The sequence below is a fragment of the Silene latifolia genome, chromosome 10 (assembly GCF_048544455.1).
Source record: "Silene latifolia isolate original U9 population chromosome 10, ASM4854445v1, whole genome shotgun sequence".
Classification (NCBI taxonomy): Eukaryota; Viridiplantae; Streptophyta; class Magnoliopsida; order Caryophyllales; family Caryophyllaceae; genus Silene; species Silene latifolia.
In genome coordinates this window covers 109,923,115-109,932,972 of record NC_133535.1, presented here as the reverse complement: position 1 = coordinate 109,932,972, position 9,858 = coordinate 109,923,115, and the positions used below count along the sequence as shown (strand labels likewise).

General features: G+C 38.5%; 1 non-coding gene across 1 annotated transcript; it reads right to left on the bottom strand.

Moving 5' to 3' along the window:
* Positions 1-9,460: 9,460 nt before the first annotated feature.
* Positions 9,461-9,567, bottom strand: LOC141610186 (small nucleolar RNA R71). Its single transcript, XR_012528081.1, has one exon. It is a non-coding gene; the product is annotated as a small nucleolar RNA R71 (small nucleolar RNA).
* Positions 9,568-9,858: the final 291 nt, after the last annotated feature.

The window sequence follows — 9,858 nt, the reverse complement described above, 5'->3', positions numbered from 1 at the left end:
CAACTTTACACCTTTCATCGAAAAGCATAAAGCCCATCGACTACGAGTGATTAAAGATAAAGACTTGTACCCTATATCACTCGATTAGAATGACTCTCGTAATCCAATGGTATTTAGACGGATCCACAAACCATAGATCTTGAGTAAGGGGTGAGGGTACGTGTTGGGAAGCCCATAAGGACACCCAACCCCGCCCGTCAATAACGGCCTCTACTAAGTCAAGTGTCGGATTTCAAACAAGGTCATAGCTACGTACGATGTATGATATGCAAACGTTGTTTTAACCCTATCATGTGACAACAATTTCTATGTCGTTTTAGATGCAACTAAACTAACTTCGTCAAAGTTGTAATTTAGCATGTGGGTTGATTGATCTAACAACATGTAAAGCAAACAAACAAGGCTTAGGGGGAATGGGGGAGCCGTTGGGATCTACCTATTACAAACCAGGCATTTCATGCCGACACAACGATAAATAAGTTACAACTCGATCTAATTACAATTGCTACATACAACTCAAAACACGACACAAAACACACGGCCATTGGGCCTTGAAAACCGTGCACATGAGGGTGGCCCACGGCTCACATGACCCACGGTCCTTGGGTCACTCCTCGTAATGTGTGCTCGCGCTTAATCTCATCGAATTAGACATAAGGCTACGCACCAAAGCATGCATTAGCATAAACCGGGCCATGTTACTTTAAACAACATGCGGTTTACTACGCTCCTACAAGCATTGGGGAACAACCATCTAACCAAACAAGACCAAGGTTTTTGAAAAGGTTTTGACTCAATAAAAGAAAGCTAACTTGAAAAATACAACTCGATAACAAACGATAAATTACAAACAATGAAACAACGAGGAAACAAACGGTATAAAACAAAACGAGAAAGGTAAATAAAAGGGCCACCCCACGGCCCAAACCAACGGCCACCCTCACGGCCAAGACAAGGCCAACCTAGTTCCTAAGTTAGATTCATTGGTTAGATCGAATGATTGCGAAAAGGGATAAGAAACAAGTTAGAAAACGAGTTAAAAACGATGTCGATTGATTGTCGCGCAAGGGTGCATTTCACGGCCTAAAGGGTCTAATTAGGTCAAATTCGCTAATTAATTTAACTCATCGAGTGTCAATAAGAAGGTGCTAATCACGCACTCTTATACTAGCGAGAAATTAGGTGAAAGAGAGAGATGCATTCAATTAATTACAGAATCGTCGATTGATTTTATAACTTACGTCGAAGCCACCTATCGTGTCTAATTAGGTTATTAAATTAAATTAAAGTCATCTAAATACGTCATAGGTTAACAATCAGAAGTTAAACTAACATGCAACGGGTCCTAAGGTCCATCGATTTGGCCGAAACAGTAAGAGGGTCGAAAGCGAAGATCGAAGTTAGATAACTTGTTTTATTTATGCCCTACCTTGAACACGAGGATATGTAAATGAGACGGGGGTGTACGACCGACAGAAGGAGCGGTTTCTTTTCCCATCTCAAGTCAACGCGGGTGTTCATGGTGGTACTTTAACTCATACTCGGACTAACTAGTTTCATAGTTAATTAAAACAAACGATAATTAAAACGAAAAACAAACAAAAAAAGACAATAAAAAAAGGCATAAAAAACGAAATAAAAAGAGAAAAGAGAAGGGGATTTGATGCACCCTCAACCTACATGTATCGTTGACACCGTCTTGGGTCGTAATCGATGGTAGATTTTATCTCGAGAGGCCGTCGTCGACGAAGTAACAAAGCAACACGCGTTTTGGAAAGTTTCTGGACAGCAGTTTTAAAACAGTGATATCTCCCTCGTTTCACGACGAAAATTCGATCCGAAAGATGTTTTGGAAACTAGAAAGAGAGGAGAACAAGGATCTTAAAGCAACCCCTGCTCGATTTGGGTTAATGGGCACGAAAAACGAGCACAAACAGAACTGGACAGACAAGAAGAAACCGCGAAAACAGAGTGTTATTTCACTCTGTTTTTCGAGGGATTTCGTGTACTCTCAAGGGCAATTTGGCTCCTAAATCTTTGTCTAATGTGTAGATGGATGTTATGTGGTTAATTAGGAACAAGAAACTCGAATTTTTATGGTGATTTGATGGAGGAACGAAAGGGTTTTCGAAGGAGACACACAAACAGTTTCAGTTTGTGTGTCGGTTTTGTTTAGGGTTTTTGGAGGATGTTTAGGGTTTGTTTCTGAGGTTTAAAGCTTGTGGGTGATGGTTGGATGTATGGAGAACTTAGAGGAATGAATGTATGGTGAAGGGGTGGTATTTATAGGGAGTTAAAGTGGGTTAAAAGGGAGGAAGGGCAAATCGGGCTAGCTGAACATAGCTGCTGTCCAGCAGCTTTTGGGGGGGTTTCTAGGGTTCTTTTTTGGGGTTTTCTTGGTGATTAAGCTAGGATAATATGGGTAGGATACTAGGGTATGGGTTAGGGTTAATGGGTACGGGTCTTGGTAGTGTTTGGAGCGGGTTTGGGCTCGCGAATTGAGCTGCAAAACAGGGCATACGGGATTGGGTTGCGGGCTGCTTGTGAGGGGTTTGGGACGAGAATTTGGGCTGCTTGTGAGGGGGTTCGAACATGGGTTGATGGGTATTGGTCTAGGTGGGTTAATGTACTCGAGATTCGTGCCAATTCGCAAAGGAAACGGGCTTAAAAACCGAGCTAAAATCGAGCTCAAAACACACGGTTAAAAACGAGTTCTTCGCTTTTAAAATCGATTTTTCAAATCAATTAATAAATTAAAATAAATGACTTTTCAAATCAAATATACTCATAAAATGATTTTTCAAATCAATTATTTATTTTATTTTCAATAAAATAACTTGAGAAAATAAATTCAAAATAAAGCTTTAATTTAAATATCATTTAAATTAATAAAATGAATTCACTTAAAAAAACACATTAATTTAAAAATCATTTAAATTAATAAAATGAACTCACTAAAAAAACATTAATTTAAATATCATTTAAATTAATAAAATACTTCATCGACGACGCCCATTCTACATCGTAAAACGAACCCAAATAAATGACAGTGACAACTAAAGAATACATGTGTCCTATCATCATCGGGTGTTTGTCGGGTTCTCTATAAATTCCAATATCGACGGATACGGGTATCTACAAATGGTCACATCAAATATCCCCAAACCGAACCTTTACTCGTCCCGAGTAAAGAGGTGACAAAAACTAGTCCTTTATAATACAATGACCATTAAACTAGTCCTATATTAGTAGGCTAGTTTAAATAAAGGTCTAGTTTTAGTCATCTTTACTCGGGACGAGTAAAGGTTCGGTTTGGGGATATTTGATGTGACCATTATTTGCGCACATTTAGTCCCCTAATTGAGCCTATTTTGCATACTATTATACCATTCTATGGCCATTTTATCCGTCAAAACCTTCCTATTTGCTTTTCTATCGCATTTCATATATTTTGTAGAAAAGGAGATAATAAGGCGGAAATTCCCGTCTTTCGTGCATATTTGGAAGTTTATTGATGATATTAGATGGACTAGTATGAAGAGGAGGCAGGAATGATGACCAATGACGTAAGAATAAAGATTATATAGAAGGGTCACAAGGTTTAAAGCAAGGAGGAAAAGCAAGGAAGCCATTCATGAAGAAAATTGCTCGGAACGCAAACCAAGAGTTGCTCCTTTGGCACTGAAAATATGCTAGATGGAACGGCGTCGAAAAAACAAGCGATCTAGGCTTTTGAATCACTCCAATAGGAGTCCGGATGAGAAAATGACGTCCGTTTTACAATCCGAGCTCAAACAAAGAAGCTGTACAGGAATCCGCGCGTCCCGCGCTGAAGACGCTCGGATTGTCCCAAATCCGCTCGGATTGCTCCAAATCCGCTCGGATTCCTCCCTTGCTACAATCCGAGCGTCTTGCTCCAAATCCGCTCGGATTCCCTTGCTACAATCCGCCCGTCCCGACACCAATCCGCCCGGATTCCTGTCCAGCGCAAATTCGTTCTTCAAGCTTTCAAGAAAGACTCCCTTCCTCCGAAAAATACCGGCTCCTCCCTGCTCTAAACTCAAAAGTGTAATTACTAAATTAGCCTTAGTTAACCCTAAATGCATCCACCTAATTTCCACTATAAATATCCCATTTGTAATAATCAAACCATCAAGTTTTCATTAGGTTAATTCAATCCTTCTTTAGATTAGATTAGGAGTAGATTAGAATAGATTAATCTCAATCTTTCCACACAAATTACACATTAATCTTTCCTTAATTATTGTTCAAGTTTATTATTCAAGTTTATTATTGGGTAATTGAAGATTATTGGGTTATTATTGGGAGATTGACAACCTTCCATCAATTATCAAGTACTTCTTTTATCTTTGCTTTATTATTGGAATCATTAGTAGGTATAATCCTCTTAATCCTTGTTTTAATTATTGTTAATCTTTCTTACTTGTTCATCATGTTTGGCTTTGTTAGTATGATTGACAACCTTATTAACATGTTAAACTTGATCATGAGTGAGTAGTTACTTAGCTAGGATTAGTGGGTAATTAGGGGAAACCAACATGGGGAATGATTCATGCTTAAATTAATATGCTTTCATGGTTTATTTGCTTGCTTGTTATGATCTCAACTCATGCACATGTTATGTTTGATGAAATGCTAAGCCTATGAATCCTTGCATTTACTACCATCTCTTATCTTTTCAATGAGACTTGTAAGACATAAACCAACTCGAGTCTCATTAGACCATGCATGTTGTTGAGTAGGGAAGATTAAGTCGACTTGTAGGTGTTGTACAATCTAATCGATTCGGCTCCGGGACCCAAACTTTCCTAGGATTGTAAGATATAACCCAACTCAATCCATCACAACAATAATTGCTTGCTTATAATTTGAGAACATGTTTGTATGATCAATTCCCATGAATCCCCTATGACCCCATGATATCCTAGCATTTTTAATCAATTGTTTACATCTTTCCTTTTATAGCTTGTTTATTGCATCTATTAGATTAGAATCATCAACCCATTATAATTGTGACAACCCCAAGCACAACCATAATTAGATTGAATAATTTGAGTAACCACCGTCCCATGGATCGACCTCGACTTACCACTAACTAGTTGTATGTTGAGTATTATAAATGTGTTTGATTGGATGAGTGACGACATCACCCGGATCAAAATGGCGTCGTTGCCGGGGACGAGTAAAGGTTCGGTTTGGGCATATTTGATGTGACGATCAAAATGGCCTCTTTACTTGCCTCTTTACTAATTGTAGAGTTGTTTGTGGAGTATAAATTGTAGAGTCATTTCTTATCTTTAGTTCTTTGTTTTGCATATTCTTTGAGATTTTGATCCCTTGGTAGGAAAGGAGTAAGAATCTTGCATTTTCATGGCAAAACGAGGCTAAATTGATTGTATTTAATGACCAAGCATCAAGAAGAGACAAGACTAGAAGGCCTTTGTACATATCATAGTAGAAGAACAATGTTGAGAAAGGATCCTTGCGTCCCCAAGGAAATCCCCAAGGAATTTATGAAGAAAAGGGAAGAAAAGAAGAAGAATTGACGCTGACCAACAATCCGAACGGATTTCAGACAATCCGCCCGTCCAGCCAGCACAATCCGAGCGTCCCTCCATGGAATCCGCTCGGATTCTCCCTCAACAATCCGAGCGTCCCACTCCTGAATCCGCTCGGATTGCACCGCCCAAATCCGGCCGTCCCGACCCTAATCCGCACGGATTCCTGCACAGCACGGATTTCATTCTTCAAGCTACGAAAAGAGAAGCCCTTCTCTCAGAAAATACCGGGTCCTCCTTGCTCAACTTAAAAAGTGTAATTACTAGTTTAGCCCTTAGTTAACCCTAATGCATCCTCCCTAATTTTCACTATAAATACCCCATTAGTCTAATTAGAGGAGCATGTTCTTCTTATCAATAATTAGTGTAGTTAATATCAATCAAATCTCTCTTCAATATTGTAATCAAGTATTAATCAAGTTTTAATCCAAGTTTTAGTTCTTTAATCTCTCTCTTGTTCTTCCTTTATTTTGGGTAATTGAAGATTATTTGGGTTATTATTGGGAGATTGACAACCTCTCAATCTAGGATTCAAGTACTTCTATTATTCTTGCTTTATTATTGGAATCATTAGTAGGTATAATCTCTTAATCCCTTTTTAATTATTGTTATTTACTTTCATTTATTCATCATGTTTCATATTGTTGGTATGATTGACAACCTTGCTAGCATGATCAACATGATAATGAGTGAGTAGTCTCTTAGCTAGGGTTTAATGGGTGATTAGGGGAAACCAACATGGGGAATGATTCATGCTTAAATCAATATGCTTTCATATCTTATTTGCTTGCTTGTTTTGATCTTAATACATGCACATGTTATATTTGATGAAATGCTAAGCCTATGAATCCTTGCATTTACTATCATCTTCTATCCTTTCAACAAGACTTGTAAGACATAACCCAACTCGAGTCTTGTTAGACCATGCATGTGTTGAGTAGGAAAGATTAAGTCGACTTGTAGGTGTTGTACAATCTAATCGATTCGGCTCCGGGACCCAAACTTTCCTAGGATTGTAAGACATAACCCAACTCAATCCATCACAACAATAATTGCTTGCTTATAATTTGAGAACATGTTTGTATGATCAATTCCCATGAATCCCCTATGACCCCATGATATCCTAGCATTTTTAATCAATTGTTTACATCTTTCCTTTTATAGCTTGTTTATTGCATCTATTAGATTAGAATCATCAACCCATTATAATTGTGACAACCCCAAGCACAACCATAATTAGATTGAATAATTTGAGTAACCACCGTCCCATGGATCGACCTCGACTTACCACTAACTAGTTGTATGTTGAGTATTATAAATGTGTTTGATTGGATGAGTGACGACATCACCCGGATCAAAATGGCGTCGTTGCCGGGGACGAGTAAAGGTTCGGTTTGGGCATATTTGATGTGACGATCAAAATGGCCTCTTTACTTGCCTCTTTACTAATTGTAGAGTTGTTTGTGGAGTATAAATTGTAGAGTCATTTCTTATCTTTAGTTCTTTGTTTTGCATATTCTTTGAGATTTTGATCCCTTGGTAGGAAAGGAGTAAGAATCTTGCATTTTCATGGCAAAACGAGGCTAAATTGATTGTATTTAATGACCAAGCATCAAGAAGAGACAAGACTAGAAGGCCTTTGTACATATCATAGTAGAAGAACAATGTTGAGAAAGGATCCTTGCGTCCCCAAGGAAATCCCCAAGGAATTTATGAAGAAAAGGGAAGAAAAGAAGAAGAATTGACGCTGACCAACAATCCGAACGGATTTCAGACAATCCGCCCGTCCGGCCCCAAAGACAATCCGAGCGTCCCTCCTTGGAATCCGCTCGGATTCTCCCTCAACAATCCGAGCGTCCCTCTCCTGAATCCGCTCGGATTGCACCGCCCAAATCCGGCCGTCCCGACCCTAATCCGCACGGATTCCTGCACAGCACGGATTTCATTATTCAAGCTACGAAAAGAGAAGCCCTTCCCTCAGAAAATACCGGGTCCTCCTTGCTCAACTTAAAAAGTGTAATTACTAGTTTAGCCCTTAGTTAACCCTAATGCATCCTCCCTAATTGTCACTATAAATACCCCATTAGTCTAATTAGAGGAGCATGTTCTTCTTATCAATAATTAGTGTAGTTAATATCAATCAAATCTCTCTTCAATATTGTAATCAAGTATTAATCAAGTTTTAATCCAAGTTTTAGTTCTTTAATCTCTCTCTTGTTCTTCCTTTATATTGGGTAATTGAAGATTATTTGGGTTATTATTGGGAGATTGACAACCTCTCAATCTAGGATTCAAGTACTTCTATTATTCTTGCTTTATTATTGGAATCATTAGTAGGTATAATCTCTTAATCCCTTTCAAATTATTGTTATTTACTTTCATTTATTCATCATGTTTCATATTGTTGGTATGATTGACAACCTTGCTAGCATGATCAACATGATAATGAGTGAGTAGTCTCTTAGCTAGGGTTTAATGGGTGATTAGGGAAAACCAACATGGGGAATGATTCATGCTTAAATCAATATGCTTTCATATCTTATTTGCTTGCTTGTTTTGATCTTAATACATGCACATGTTATATTTGATGAAATGCTAAGCCTATAAATCCTTGCATTTACTATCATCTTCTATCCTTTCAACAAGACTTGTAAGACATAACCCAACTCGAGTCTTGTTAGACCATGCATGTGTTGAGTAGGAAAGATTAAGTCGACTTGTAGGTGTTGTACAATCTAATCGATTCGGCTCCGGGACCCAAACTTTCCTAAGATTGTAAGACATAACCCAACTCAATCCATCACAACAATAATTGCTTGCTTATAATTTGAGAACATGTTTGTATGATCATATCCCATGATTCCCCTATGAACCCATGACACCCTAGTGCTTTTAATCAATTGTTTACACCCCTTATTTTATTCATCTTGCTAGTTTATTTTCATTGTTATTTTAGTTTAGTGACCTTCTACACCAACCCAATTTGTGACACCCCTAGACACTACTAGTTACAATAGAATTCTCATTTCAATACCCGTCCCTTGGGATCCGACCTTTACTTGCCTCTTTACTAATTGTAGAGTTGTTTGTGAAGTATAAATTGTGTTTTGTATCGACCATTGACCAACGACCACATATACCTAATTGTGAACACGAAATGGCCCCGATCAAAAATGGCGCCGTTGCCGGGGACGGTGTTTAATTGATTTAAGATTTCTTTTATTGTTATTAGTTGTGTCTTTTTCACCTTGGGGAAGTAAAAATCCTCAAGGTTTGTTCTAATTGTTTTCGAGTTGTTTGATATTTTGCATGTCTAGAAGGTCACAAAGTGATTTGTTACCTTTTGACCGTGAAATCGAAAGAACCTTGACGAATAATAGGAGACTTGTTAGGAGGAATTTGGGAGGTGTTGGTGAAGTTGTTCAACCCACTAGTGAGTTTATCAATCCTTTCGCAATAGAAGGAGAAGAGAACCCATTAAACAATACCACACAAAATCCACCTACAATGCCTAAATTCTCGTCACACTCTATACCCACCGAGGAGAATCTACCAAATGGTACTCCTACACCGCAACATCTCACCGGTAATTTTATTGCCAAGTCCGCCTTCATCCAACTAGTTGAGAGGAGCCAATTCGGGGGAATGCCTAGTGAGGACCCTCATTCTCATATGGAAACCATTTGCGATTATTGTGATGCTATCTCTCAAACGGGCGTGACTCAAGACCAAATTAGATGGGTCTTATTTCCTTTTTCGTTAATCAAAGACTGCTGAAGCAATGGTTGAAGGGCCTTGATAAGGCCATCCTTGGAATAGATTCTTGGAAGAAGTTAGCTCTAGCTTTCTACAAAAAATTCTACCCACCGGAAAAGACTAACATGCTAAGAGCTCAAATTACGGGTTTTAAGCAAAGGGATGAAGAATCTTTGTATGAAGCTTGGGAGCGGTCCAAAGGTATTTGTCGCTCATGTCCTCACCATGGACTTAGCGAATGGTTTTTGGTGCAACAATTTTGGAATGGTTTATATGAAGATTCAAGGAACATTCTCAATATGGGATCAAATGGAATGTTCACCGAAGTTGATGACAATCAAACATGGAACAAGATTGAGGAAATGGCGGTCCATAATTCACAATATAGTAGACCTCGCAAGGCTACTAGAGGAGGAAAGCATGAAGTGGACTCCGTTACTCAATTGGGTGCTCAACTTAGTGCTCACATTGACACAATCAACTTGAAGTTTGAACAAGCTATGGCTAGACTTGAGGAAAACTC